Source organism: Dicentrarchus labrax, unplaced genomic scaffold (assembly GCF_905237075.1).
Source record: "Dicentrarchus labrax unplaced genomic scaffold, dlabrax2021, whole genome shotgun sequence".
NCBI classification, from domain to species: domain Eukaryota; kingdom Metazoa; phylum Chordata; class Actinopteri; family Moronidae; genus Dicentrarchus; species Dicentrarchus labrax.
Window position 1 is genome coordinate 4,494,197 of NW_026136711.1, and position 14,111 is coordinate 4,508,307.

A 14,111-nucleotide genomic window follows, 5' to 3' on the forward strand; every position below is an offset into this window, starting at 1 on the left:
GCATTGCCATGGAACTTCTGCTAATTGTAATTATCACTGAGGTCAGCAGGATTATTGCCCCATGTAAAGTTGGCCTATAAATTTCAGCTGGAGGGCAAATTCTCTTTTTGATAGTTGACAAGCCAATTTTGATGAATGAGCATTTATGTAAAATCCAAATTAAAGAAACATTTATAATTTCAAAATGGATTAACTTGATAGCTTTAGATCAGCGACCTCTGTAGATGACCCTGACAAAGTTTCAGGACAGTTGTCAGAACTGTTTATTCAGGTAAGTTGGGGTGCACCCTTTGGGTATGGTAAATGGTAAATTAACTGTATTTGTATAGCGCCCTCCAACCACTCAAAGCGTTTTAACACTATGTGCCACATTCGCCCTTTCAGACACATTCACACAGTGATGGCAAAGTCCATCGAACAGAAACTAACTCATTCGTTCACATTCACACATTGATGACGTAGCAGCAGGAGCAATTTGGGGACATGCAGCAGGGAGAAGCCAGGGATCAAACTAACAACGTTCCTATTAGAGGCTGTGGTTCATTCTGGTGAGCAGTTGGCCCCTTGCATGGCAGCCACTGCCATAAGTGCATGAATGTGTGTGAATGGCATGAGTGTGGCATGTAGTGTACAGCACATTGTGGTCAAAAGACAAGAAAAGGCGCTATATAAGTACAGTCTGTTTACCGTTTACCATTAGCTCTACCTCTGAGCCTAGCCGGTATGTGTGCTCAATCTGGTACCAATCCACTGACATGTTCCTACCACAACTTAGAATTCATCTGCCTGTTTCCGTAGTTCTGTAGATTCCAGGTTCCAGAAGGACCAAGATATTCAGATTACTTAATACTGACCACATAATTAAAACTCAATAAACAGCATAAGCTACAAGCCTTACTTTCAGGGAAAGTGTGTTTATGAATCCAATCCAGAGCCAGAGCCTTCAGTTACCAAGCTCCTCTCCTGTGGAACCAGCTTCCAGTTGTGGTTCGGGAGGCAGACACCCTCTCCAAATTTAAGAGTAGGCTTAAGACGTTCCTCTTTGATAAATCTTATAGTTAGGGCTGGATCAGGTGAGTCCTGAACCATCCCTTAGTTATGCTGCTATAGGCCTAAACTATCGGGGGATTTCCCATGATGCACTGAGCTCTTCTCTTCCTCTCTCTCTCTCTTTCTGCACTCCCCCGTCGCCAAGTGCTTGCTCATGGTGGTACTGTTGGGTCTCTGTAAATAATGTTAGAAGGAGTTTAAATAATGTTATAAGGAGTAATGTTATACGGTCTAGACCTGCTCTATTTGAAAAGTGTCCTGAGATAACTTCTGTTATGAATTGGCGCTATACAAATAAAATTGAATTGAATTGAATGGGCCGGTAACATGTGTTCCAGCTAATATATATGCAGACTAACAATTTATTGCCGCTTTCTAATATGGAGGGATCTTTGTTGTTTGTCAAATTGAAGCTAACCCATATGGGTCATTATGAATATCAGTTTGTGGACACTCTGCACGTAGGGAACGCACTGCAATATTTAAAACGTTCAAATATTCATTATAAAGATGTAGAGTTTAATGAAGCCTGGCTAAATGAACTTTGTAGAGAAGAAGATAATGGGGTTTTAGGAAAGGGCAGTGATAGTAAGGTAGTAAGTGGTGAAGCTTCTATAGATGTAGGTGAAGATGAGCTTTTGCACGATAGACAGCAGCATTGTATGTTCCAGGATACTTGTCTAATGCCTGTTGATATTGGTCAGGAAGCACTGGATCAGTATTTTGATAATGTTTTGAATCTGGCTCCAGCAGAAGGGAATAATCCTATGAGACTGTTGTCACATAATACAAATTAAGCCAAGTGCTTCCCTGTGTTGTTTCTGCAGGGGTGTAATACATATCTTGAACTTAGGGAGCATCGATTGACATTGTCGCGTTATTTTAATAATAGGATTTTACACGCTGATGGCACAAAATGTTGAATATCATATAATATAATATCTTTTTTGCTCAGTACACGTATGAGATTCAACAGGTTGTGTCAAATGTATTGATAGCCTTACGGAAAGGGTAAGGAGGTAATACTTCCCAAAAAGTAAATGATTTGTTGAATAATGAGGATTCATTAAAGAAGTTATTGGAATTTGATGATAGGTATCGTTTCCTTAAACCTATTAGAGGTACCCCATCATTTTGGCAGGGAGCGCGGCGTGATTTGCTAGCTTGTGTTCGTCAGCTTGGCATCACTGGTGGAAAAATCTTCTTAATAGTATTTTGAAACAGGAAGGTAGGACAGAGACAGTTGCACACTTAAAGTGGGCAGATAGGTGTGATTTGTTGCGGCCTAATCCTGTCACTTCTGCCAGAATGTTCGCTGGCATTGTTTTTTGAAAGAGGTAGTTCATCATTCTCCATCTCATCCGAGTGGTAAAATTAAGGACTTCTTTTTGTGGTGGAAGTTTGACCGAATAAAGGAAAACCAAGAAAGAGGAATTTGTTTTTGTACATTTATTTAGCTTCTGCGCAGAAGGACCAAAACCAGCAAAGCGACAGTCAGGGACAGTCAGCGACTGCCGAGGAATCGATGCTGTATGCATTGTCACCAGGGTTTTTATATGCATAAGAACAAAGAGTCAATAGTTACATTTAATGGAAGGATAGATATCAATGATTGATTAAAGGCATTTCCAAATGAAGACACACTCTTGTCACAGACCAAAATAAAAAAAATGGTTTGATGTGCAGGCTAGGCTATATTTCAACCTTACATCATTTAGCACATAAATGTTGTCATTGTATTCAGAAAGTCAGTTCATTTACAGTATCAGTAGTTTGGGTACAGTTCAGCCAGAAATGGAGCCAGTCATGCTTTCTACAGAACAGTATAATACAGAGAATCACTGTTCATACAAAGGTTATTCACTAAATGATCATTTTTCCTCTACACTTTTATAGCATGGAATTCCAGCAGCACTGTTCACCTCATGTACATGGCCTGTTTTGGATTGAAAATGCTCCATTGATTGATAAAAACACAGATGAAGAGGTGATTCAGTTTATCGTGAATATATAACGTGAATTACCGTCACATGATGATACATTATTGGACATTGTTAAATCTGTGCAGCAACATTCAAAGTGGCATTCCAAAACTTGCAAAAAGAAAAACACATTTTGTCGTTTTAATTTCCAAGGCCAGCATCTGCTTGAACTTTTATATGTCGCGACAAAAGTGATTGTCACAGTCTGCCTTCCTCATCACCTGTTCAACTCAGCCATCTCAGTACCTTTCCACTAACCTGCCCCTGCTCCTCTTCATCAGCCACTCTGCTCACCTGTGCACACAAGCTGCTCCTGATCACCAGTCAAGCCAGTATATACTTCTCCTCACCAGTCACTTGTTGCCATATCGTGTAGATGCACAGCTTAAACCTCAGAACTGTGAAACATTTTAAAAGAGTGATTTTGAGGTTTAGTGATGGATCGAGACATTCTGTCAAGTCAGTTGTGGATTTGAACAGAAGCAGGTTTGAAATTGAAGCAGATTAATTGGATAACATTCAAAAATTATTGATACTAGTGGTGTTATGGAAGATGCCGTGTCCAGAGTTAGAGCGTTTACAGTGTGATCAGGAACTGATAGTGGAAGAACATGAGGACAATATTCCAGATATATATATAATGTCCAGGAGTGATGGTTTGGCTTTGATTAGATCTCTGGATGAGACACAGCTCTCTATTTTCTATCAGATTTGACAGTGGTGCTTAGATAAGATGATGGGGAAAACGCCAGCTCCATTGCATGTCTTTATTACAGGTGGAGCAGGCAAAGGCCATTCAATATGAGTCAACCAGGTTATTGTCAACAGTTTGTCATCATCTGGACAGTATTTGTGTTTTGTTAACGGCTGCTACAGGGATTGCTGCATGCAAATTTACATGCCAATACTGTTACTGTCTCTCTCTCTCACCCCAACTGGTCGAGACAGACAACCACCCACCTAGAACCGAAGGATCTGTCCTAGGTTTCTGCCTTTTAACAGGCAGTTTTTCCTTGCCCTTGTCGCCAAGTGCTTGCTCATGGTGGTACTGTTGGGTCTCTGTAAATACTGTTATAAAGAGTTCCATCTAGACCTTCTCTATTTGAAAAGTGTCCTGAGATAACTTCTGTTATGAATTGGTGCTATACATATAAAATTGAATTACCGATGTCACATCAGCGCTGCCACCAAAGCAGAGCTCAAGCGGGGCTACAACGTAACCATGGCTGTCATACCTGGAGGTTGTACAAAATACAACCAGGCCCCTGATGTCATGTGGAATCAACTGTTCAAAGCCAGTCTACATGAATCGTATGACAACTGGATGGCAGGGGATTCGGACAAGGTATACACCACAGGTGGGAATATGAGAGCCCCAGCTTGTCGCTTACTCGTAGCCTTGGTCCTTAAAGCGTGGGACAAGCTAGATGCGGAGCTGGTGGAAAAACTCCTTCAAGGTGTGTGTGTGTGTGTGTGTGTGTGTGTGTGTGTGTATATGTGTGTGTGCGCATTTCTGTTTGTGTGTACTTGTAAGATGATTTAACAGAATATTGTTCTTTAAGGTGTGTGGCTTGACAGTGGCTGCTGATGGTAGCGAGGACCACTTGATCCACTATTTCAAAGAGGGAGAGCCATGTGCATCAGGGCGGGAGCTGTTATCTCAGGCAAGACAGGGTTGAAGTCGGAGAGGGAGAGGAGGGCGATGACGAGGAGTTTAACAACAAACTGGTAGTTGAGGATGATGAGGAGGACATTTAAACTTTGTCACACAGTAGCCTTTATTAATGATTTTCTTTGTTTAATTTTGATGTGTTCCCACAACTATGGTTAAACCTTCAGCTTTCATTCTTTCTAAGGTGTTGAGCCTGTTTAGCCTCTGCAAAATCCGATCAAATGTTAAAACAACAAGGTGATGCTCGCCGCGTCGCTACGGCAACACGGTTCAATAAAAATTCGGAAGATGCCATTGTCAACATTCTAAAGGTCTTCTGACCAAATGTCAGCTTGATGTGGTCAATCTGTTAGGATAAATACATACAAGTATTTCCGATTGCCACAAGGTGACGCTACCACTTTTACAGAATTGTATCACATAGATGTGTTCAGTACGAGACTCTTATCAGAAAAGTGAAGTTTGGGGCTGATTGGGCCGTGTACACTCAAGTTATAGCAAATTAATGCGTTCTGGCAGTACATCACGCCCTTCAACAATAACCATATTCATCTCATATCACAAAACAACATGTTTTCCGTCTTCTGACCAAATTTCAGCTGAATCTTCCTACAAGGAACAGAACATGATAGTATAAAACACAACATTTCCTGTTGCCAGTGGGGGGCGCTATGAGTATGACTGACTGAATATTGTCATGTAGACGTGTTCAGGGTGGGATTCTTATCAAACGTGAAGTTTCATTGAGATTGGACCATGTACGCTGAAGTTGTGACAACTTCCTGTTTCATGGCAAAACGTCAAACTTTGGCGCCACGGCAGAGAAACCCCATTCGGATTCAACTCACAGCAGCATGATTTTTTTTTTTGTAATATGAATAGGAAATTTCACATCAATTGACAAGTACAAATAGATTTACAGTTGTTAACATCAAAATTGTACAGAACCAAGGGTTTTGTATCAATAGTTTCTTGTTCCAAATGTCCATTGTCCATTCCCTTTTAATAATATGTATATGTAAAGAAAAAAAGCATACAATTTATCCAGAGGGGTATACAAGCAAAAAGTAAATAGATAAAATGAATAAATAAAGAGAAATGTCTGTAGCAGTTTGGCATCGTTCAGTTGTGTTCACATCACTGAGATACATTGGGAAACCCCCCCCAAAAAATAAATCAAATAAAAAGTGGACGTTCCTTCAGCTTGTTACCTTGACAAAATCTGGTCTTAAAGGTCTGATGAATTGTACCCACTTTTCCCAGTGTTTCATGAATACGTCTAACTTTAGGTTGAGAGAAAAAGTAACCTTTTCCATAGTATATATATCTATTGTCACATCTATCCAATTATTAATTGTAGGTCCAGTCTGCAACATCCATCTTTTAGTTGGGGCCTTTTTGCCTGCTGCCAGTAGTGCACCCATTAAATATTTGTCAATAGCCCTCAGTTCTGATTTTGAAATCAAATGGTATATGTGTTAAAAACATCCTGTACTGCTTTATGTATATCTTTCCAGTAACTTTGTATGTTTGGACATTCCTAGAACACATGGTAATGACCTGCAGCCTGACATCCACAATTACGCCAGCACTGGGAATTACCATTACTTTGGTGTACCTTCATGAGTGGAGTGATGAAATATCGAGCTACATTTTTCCAGCAAAATTCCTTCATGCATGGGATTTTGTAATTTTCCATTGTAATACACAAATGTCCTCCCATTCATTGTCCGTTATTGTTAGACCTCCTTCCCGTTCCCATTTGTCCTGTATGTATTTTGTTGAGGAAGTTTCTAAATTTTGCACTCTTATACAATCGGGAAATAACCCCTCTTTTAATGTTTGATTCATATGCATCAATAAATAGCTGGACAAAAGGTTAACTGGCTTCTCTAGTATCCCTGTTTTTTATTTTATGATTGTAGTAATGTCGTAGTTGAAGGTATCTATAGAAAAAAAAATTTTGTAGTGAAAAATTGTCCATTAGAGTTTGAAAACTTACGATAGCCTCCTTCTGTGTAATGCTACATAGAGATGTAATGCCTTTTTTAATCCAAACCTTGAATCTATTGTCAAATTTATTTGGTGTGAAATCTGAATCATAGGCACACCAACTAAAAATTTTAATATCTTCATCCAATTTGTGTTTTCTAATTGATGATCTCCAGACCTTGAAAGAGGATTTTACCCACGGATTCTCTAATCTATCTATGCATTGTTGTAAGTTTCTGTCTGGTAATGCAGCTTGTATATGAAAATCAGGTATCGCACTGCATTCAATATCTTTCCATTGTGCATAGGTGGGATTGCACCACCAGAGTAACGCTCTCATCTGTGCTGAGATATAATAATTCCTCAGTGATGGTAGACCCCAACCGCCTTTCTGTTTCGATAGTTGTAATGTTTTATATCGGACTAAAGGTTTTTCCCTTGCCATAGGAATCTTGATATCATTTTGTCCCATTCAGCAAATTGGTTTTGATTAATCATAACTGGGAGCGTTTGAAATAGATATAGGAATCTTGGTAAGATTGATTTTAATTGTTTCAATTCCCGAGCTTAGACTCAGGAAGGGTATGAGATTCCACCTTATAAGATTCTCTTTGATTTTATGGCTCAGGGGGTTCTCATGTAATTTTGACAGATCCTTAGGTAAAATCACTCCCAAGTATTTGAAAGATTCTGTCTTCCATCTCAGAGGGTACGTTTCCTTTAATTTTTCACATGTACTAAAATGATATGTAAGAGTTTCAGTTTTATTGACGTTCAGTTTATATCCTGATATAGAACCAAAGTTTTTTAAGAACATCATGACTTCCAGCAGAGACACCTCAGGCTTTCTAAGGTACAGGAGGACGTCGTCCGCATAACACGCTATTTTATGTTCTACCTTGTTAATTTGTATTCCCTCAATTTTGTCATTCTGTCGAATATGCTGGGCTAGTGGTTCTAAAAACATCGCAAAGAGAAGCGGAGACCATGCACAGCCTTGTCTCACTCCCCTTTCTAACATAAGTGGTTCGGATAAGTGACCGTTTATTTTGATCCTTGCCGTGGGGTTATCATTAATAGCTTTAATGCTATTTATCATTATTTCACTGAAACCTAATTTCAATAAGACTTTAAAAACGTATTGTCAGCTGACCGAGTCAAAGGCTTTTTCCGCATCCAGGCTTAGAATTAGAGCCTTCATTTTATGTTGTTTAATGTGGTCCATAATGTGCAGAGTGCATCTTACGTTGTCTTACATTTGCCGCATATGTATAAACCCCATCTGGTCATTATGGATTAAGGTGGGGAGTAATTTTTCCATTCTTTTGGCCATTATAGATGTGAATATATATGGTAATCAACATTAAGTATCGAAATCGGCCTGTATGACCCGCATTCAGTCTTGTCTTTCCCCTCTATGTATAAGAGTAATGATAGCCTCTTTCCAGGAGGGTCGGGTCTCTGCTTTTTTCAATGCCCAATTACGTGTAGTTAGCTGTATGGGCAGAAGCTCCACTTTAAATGCATTGTACCATTCGGTTGTAAAACCATCGCTTCCTGGTGATTTTTTAGTTTTTAGTCTATTTATTGCCTCAATTATTTTTTTTGTGTTATTTCTTTGCTTAGAGCTTTGTTCTGTTCCTCGGTCATGGCTGGTAAATCTAGTGTTTCCAAAAATGAATCAATTTGATCTTCTTGGACTTCTACTGTCCTGGAATAAAGTCGTTTATAGAATGACTCAAAAGTCTCTTGGATCTGTTTTTGTTTGCGTTCGATGTTTTTCAGGGTTCCGTATTTTATGTATTGTACTATTTGCATATTGCTTTTTCAATTTCCAAGCCAATAATTTTGTAAATTTAGAGCCGTTTTCATAATATTTTTGTCTAGTAAATAGCATTTTTTTCTAAATTTCTTGAGTATACATTAGATTAATTTCATTTCTAGTTTTTTTCATTTGTTGCAGTGTCCTTGCATCCTGATTCTGTCCATGAGAGCCTTCCAGTTGCTTTAGCTGGTTTTGTAGTCCAAGCAGTTTTCTTTGCTTTTGCTTTTTTTTTGTTCGAGGACACAGCTTACCCTGTAAAACAGCTTTTGCCGCATCCCATATCATGGGTGCTGAGGTCTCTCCGTTAACATTTTCTTTTATGTACATCTGAATTTCATTAGTCATTTGTTTCTTGAAGGATGAGTCATTGAGAAGGCTAGAATTAAACCGCCATGTTGTATTTCTTCGGTAACCTTCCAGATTGAGAGTAAGGTATATCGGGGCATGATCACTTAAGTCTATTGTACCAATCTCCGAGTCTATAATCCTTGACCTGTCTCTGCTGAAAATAAAGAAGTAATCAATTCTAGTGTATACCGAGTGGACACTAGAATAATGTGTATATTTTCTTGCATCAGGGAACATTTCTCTCCATATATCTATTAAGCCTATGTCATTCATCAATTATTTTACTTACTGCCTTAGAGGTATGTGATGGGTTTGATACATCTAGTTTTGGTTGCAAGTGCAGATTTAGATCCCCCCACATATCAATACTCCTTCAGAATGGCTCACTATCATATCAAAAATCTTCTTAAAGAGCGAGATGTTACTTCCAGGAGGAGCGTATATGTTCAGTAGGGTGATATCTGTCCCTTCTAATATTCCTCTAACCAGGATAAATCTGCCCTCTTTATCTTTCTGAACATATGTCTGTTCGAAAGTTATTTTGTTAGAGAGTAAAACAGCAACACCTCTCTTATGCTTGGATTTGTATGGTGAAAAGAATATATTTGTGAAACCCATTTTTCTTAATTTTTCATGCTCCACATCATTTGTGTGTTTCTTGTAAGTAAAAAACTTGTGCCTTCTCTTTTTTCATTTTTGAGAGTATCTTACAACGTTTTACTGGGTTTAATATTCCATTCACATTGAAAGAGACAATCCTGAGTTTTTGATTAGCCATTTATTTTTTTAAGCAAACTTAAATTGCTATCAGTGTGTGCTACAGACCCTCCCTCTGGTAAGACATTGAAATAGAAACATGAACGAATACAGTTATTAACATTGAACGAACTAAACAAAAAACAAACAGTAGCTTCCAAGGGTAAGGTTTCTGTGAAATGATCCCTTAAACAACCAGAGTATCTCTGGCTTCGGAGGGAAAGCCTCCTTAGACACCTGTGGGTGAAGGGCCCTCCATAGCAGCTTAGTCCATTAAATGTCCATCCCATTAAGTGTTCAGTGTTTTTAACCTCCGACTTATTTTAACACCAAGGAGATTTGAGAGAAAAAATAAGAAATACAAATCATTACCTGGGTTATGCATTTTGACTTATGATGTATCTGTTTCTCGTCTGGTGATGAGATTTGTTTTAAACTTTAAGCTGAGTAGAACTGAGTGTGTTTTGTGTTACCTCGTGCTTAGGATCTTATTTGAAACATTATCATCACTTTTAAGCAGACGTTTGTCTGAAGACCTGGAGTTTCTCTCTGATTTCGGCTCTCAAGGGTGAGTCTCCGCCACTCGCCGCTCGTCCTCCTCTCGCTGTGATCGTGTTGTAGAGTCGTGTCCCATCCTCGTACAAGACCCGTAGCCTGGCTGGATATGGAGTCTGGAAGCGGATCCTCTTCTCCTTTTTAATATTCGCTTCACCTTGTTATATTCCTTCCGCTTGGTCAGGACGACGGTAGGGTAGTCGTGATTAAAATATATTCTCTGCTCGTTGAGGAGGATTTCCTTCTTTTCCCAGGCCCTACGTAGAACTTCTTCTTTTGTTTTATATCTGCAAAATTTAATCACAGGTTTTGCGGCTAGTGCTCTGTGCGCTCTTTCAATGAGTAGTTCAGTGGAAAGTCCAGTTTTTCTCTGAGGAGTGTTTCAGTAAGAGTTACCATCGAGTTTACCTCTTCATTTTCGGTTAGGTTGGACAGTCTGATATTTTCCCTCCTTGCTCTTCCCTCTTGGTCGATCAGCTTCTCCTCGTGTTGGTGTTGAGCTTTATGCATGCTTCTCATCACCTGTTCCACTGTTAGCATCCTAGTTTCGACATTGTCAGTGTGGTCCTCTGCTTCTTTAATCCTCTGGTTTGTTTTATTAATCTCGTCTTTTATGTCATCTAACTGTTGGCTGTTCTCTCTTCTGAACTCTTGGATTTCCTGCAGAATCCGCTCCATGTTCACCTTTGGTTTTTCGTAGCCTCTCTGCCATCCGCCATCTTTGCCATTAGCATTCGCCTCTGTAGCTCACGATTCCTCGTCGTTCTCGTTAAAGGGACACTTCACCCATTTGCATTAAGCTTTGTATCTTTAGAACCCCAGTCATATTTTTGAATAGTCGTGCATCATTCCCTCACTTTGAGAGGGGAGAAATAAGGATTTTAGTGTTGCACTTCCTGCTTCCAATGATGTAAAAATCGTCATTTTGCGTCATTGGAAGCAGGAAGTCTCATATCTCTGTAGAGGGGGTGAGACTACAAACACTACTTCCTCATTTTTTTTTCACTCACCCTACAGACCTATTACAGATCAGTGGGTGGGACAGAAACTAAAAAATATAACCGCCATCTTGTTTGGAAGCTAAGCGGAGGCGCTAGCGAGCCAGACGTTACAACTATGGTAATCAATCTAATATGGAAGAAATCTCGAAAGTTTGATGGTCGAATCAGATGTTCATGACTACCTTTATGAGCCGCAATATAGCAAAGAGCCGCTGAGCCTGAACTGGAGGCGGCTGAGGCTTCTGCAGCCGAGGCAGAGGACCTGCCTGTCGCGGACGAGGAGCCCGGACTGGCTCTCGCTGGGGCGGACTGCTGGTGCCTGTGCTCTCGCTGTGTGCCTACGGACACACGGACGTCTGACTGTAAAGTGAGTGTTTCTATTTTCTGTCTTATAACAACGTGGCATGAATGTACACAATTTGTTCAAGCATTATCACAAAGTTATTCCCGGTTAATACGTAACGTCAGCCAACTGAACTAACATTAGCTTCTTTACTGCACAAACAGCTTGCAGTTGCATTGCTAACTACTGTGGCATGCTAAACACAAAGACCATGCATCGCTAACTGTGTGCTCAATGTCTTGTAGACAATATTGCCTAACAGCCTTTCTGTAATGGGTCCTGCAAGGCGAGAGATTGGGTCGAGGAATCGTTTTACCCGCTTATGTGGTGCAGGCTATCCGACAGAAATATCCAGCTCCAGATGGCCAGTACTGCGGGCACCAAGGAGTTGAGGACGCTCAGGAGGAACTATAACTGTCATTGTTAACATATTTATTTTTGTTGTTGTTGATATATTTCTGTAAATAAATGGTTTACATTCACGTTGTTGTAGTCCTTGATAGTGTTAGTGGGAGCGGCTTGCGGAGCTGTGCATTGTGGGAGTTGTTGTCTTTAATACAAATGCGCCCTAATGTCGCTTTCTGTCTTTTCTCGGTCAAATAGGCACCAAATTCAAAATGTATGTTACATTTCGACTACATATATAACCACTTTCAATAAATATTAATGTTTCCACAGGTGAAATGCTCCTTTAAGCTCCGCTGTGTTTTTCTTACTTTTCTCCCTCGTCTCCATTGTTACCCTGCTATCCAATTGTTTTTGGTATTTCTTGAGTTTATTCTCTGTTATGTAGAAAGTTGCATAACTGTTTGGCGACTACTTTCTCAAGAATGTTAGAGAGAAAGGGATGGTTAGAAATGGGTCTATAGTTAGCTAAAACCCCTGGGTCAAGAGTGGGCTTTTTAAGAGGGGGTGTAATTAAAATAAATAAAAAAATTCAGAGAATTCAGATTCAGGAGCTGTACGCTATAACAACCGACAGTGTGCATCATGTGATGGACGCCATAGCTGTAATGACATGTTTTGGCCACTGTGGCAAACTTGTTAAATCACACAAAATGTAAGTCTGACATTTTCAAGAAATAAGTTGACCAAATGTAGTACCATAAGGTTCCCCATTACAACATGAACCAGGCAGTCCAAGACCAATGAACCTCAACTCGAAGAAGTTAAATCCTAGTTTAACACCACGCATGTTAGAATGATTGAGTGGAATGGGGCAGATTTTAATAATGCTAAAATGTCTGCAGGGAGGTGTGCACAGATCAGGACTTAATTATTTGAACATTTCTTCCACAGAACACAGTGTGTTGTGATTTGTAGTTAGTGGTAGGTCACCATTAAAAACGAACCTGGATAATCCTGCTGTGGAAGGAGGGGTTTTCAGTGCATGTCATGGCACAAGCAGCAGCCACCGAAATGGTATCTAACTCTTCTGACATACAAGCAAATGTGACGTGGTTGTACATTATACATTATTCAGGCATGAATTAAAAAAATAAATCCTATGTTACATTCACTGTCTCTCTCCCACGCTCTCCACTAGATAGACACCCACAAAGAGAGAAATAAAAAGAGGGTGGCATGAAACAAAGCCAACCCCCCTCCCAGTTGTCAGAATCAATATTGGCATGTATGACAAAGACAGAGGGTCTCTAAAGAAAACTGCTAGATTGAATATGGCACTGGAAATGACAAGTGACAAGCGAGCTGCTGTCTCAGGCTGACAGACGAGCTAACAACTAGAGACCTCCATGACAGATACTCTCCAACACGTCAAGAAAAGAGAGGACACTAGGGACAGAGATGACAGCACCCACAACCACATTAATTCTCCAAAAAAACAAAGAACTGGCCTCTGAGGGGAAAAAAAAAACACTCTCCAATCGTCCCCTCTGGCTTTACATTTAGAGAACAAAAAGCCCTGCTGCTTTCATCTAGATCGAACCACTGTTTTATATAACTGCCTCCATTTCTTTTTATTCTCATTCCATTTCATATGTTGGTGTTACTTTGTAGGGCCACAATGTCTGCAGTATATTCCAATGGGTCATAAAGTCATACCCATTATTCTACTTAATCCTTGTAAAGCTGTTATGCTCTCTATGTGGTATAGCAGATTTGCTCTGTAAATTACATGCCCTGCTATTTGTTTACAGAACCAAAATGTAACCAAAAATATATCTACATGCATATTGAGAAATAAAACCAGACTTGGTTTCAGAAGTGAGGGGAGGGGAGCTAATTTATTTATGTGAAAAACAAAACATTTAGACTTCTATGAAAATGACTTGACAGTTGTAAATCAAGTGCATATCTATAAAAGCCTCTTTCATACATAAGATGCAGTTCACAGAGCCCTGAACTCCACCCCATCAAGCACTTTTGGGATGAACTGGAACAGAGATTAAGTGCATGACCTCATAAATCAAACTATCACCTGAAGCAGCTAAAATGTATATGCACTCCATGATATTGTCACAAATTATGTATTGTTTTACAACATGGTCATATGCAGGTACTTCTCAGCTAAAACCGCTCCAGTCTCTGTACAAACAGGTCATCAAAACACTAGACAAGAAACCAA

At 39.7% G+C, this 14,111-nt stretch overlaps 1 long non-coding RNA gene across 1 annotated transcript in view; it reads left to right on the forward strand.

Moving 5' to 3' along the window:
- The first annotated feature begins 1,038 nt into the window (after nt 1–1,038).
- The window catches only part of LOC127371889 (uncharacterized), a 44,781-nt gene continuing 31,708 nt past the window's right edge, over nt 1,039–14,111 (forward strand). The window contains exon 1 of the long non-coding RNA XR_007886473.1: nt 1,039–1,073. This is a non-coding gene — a long non-coding RNA (uncharacterized LOC127371889). The remainder of the gene's footprint in view (nt 1,074–14,111) is intronic.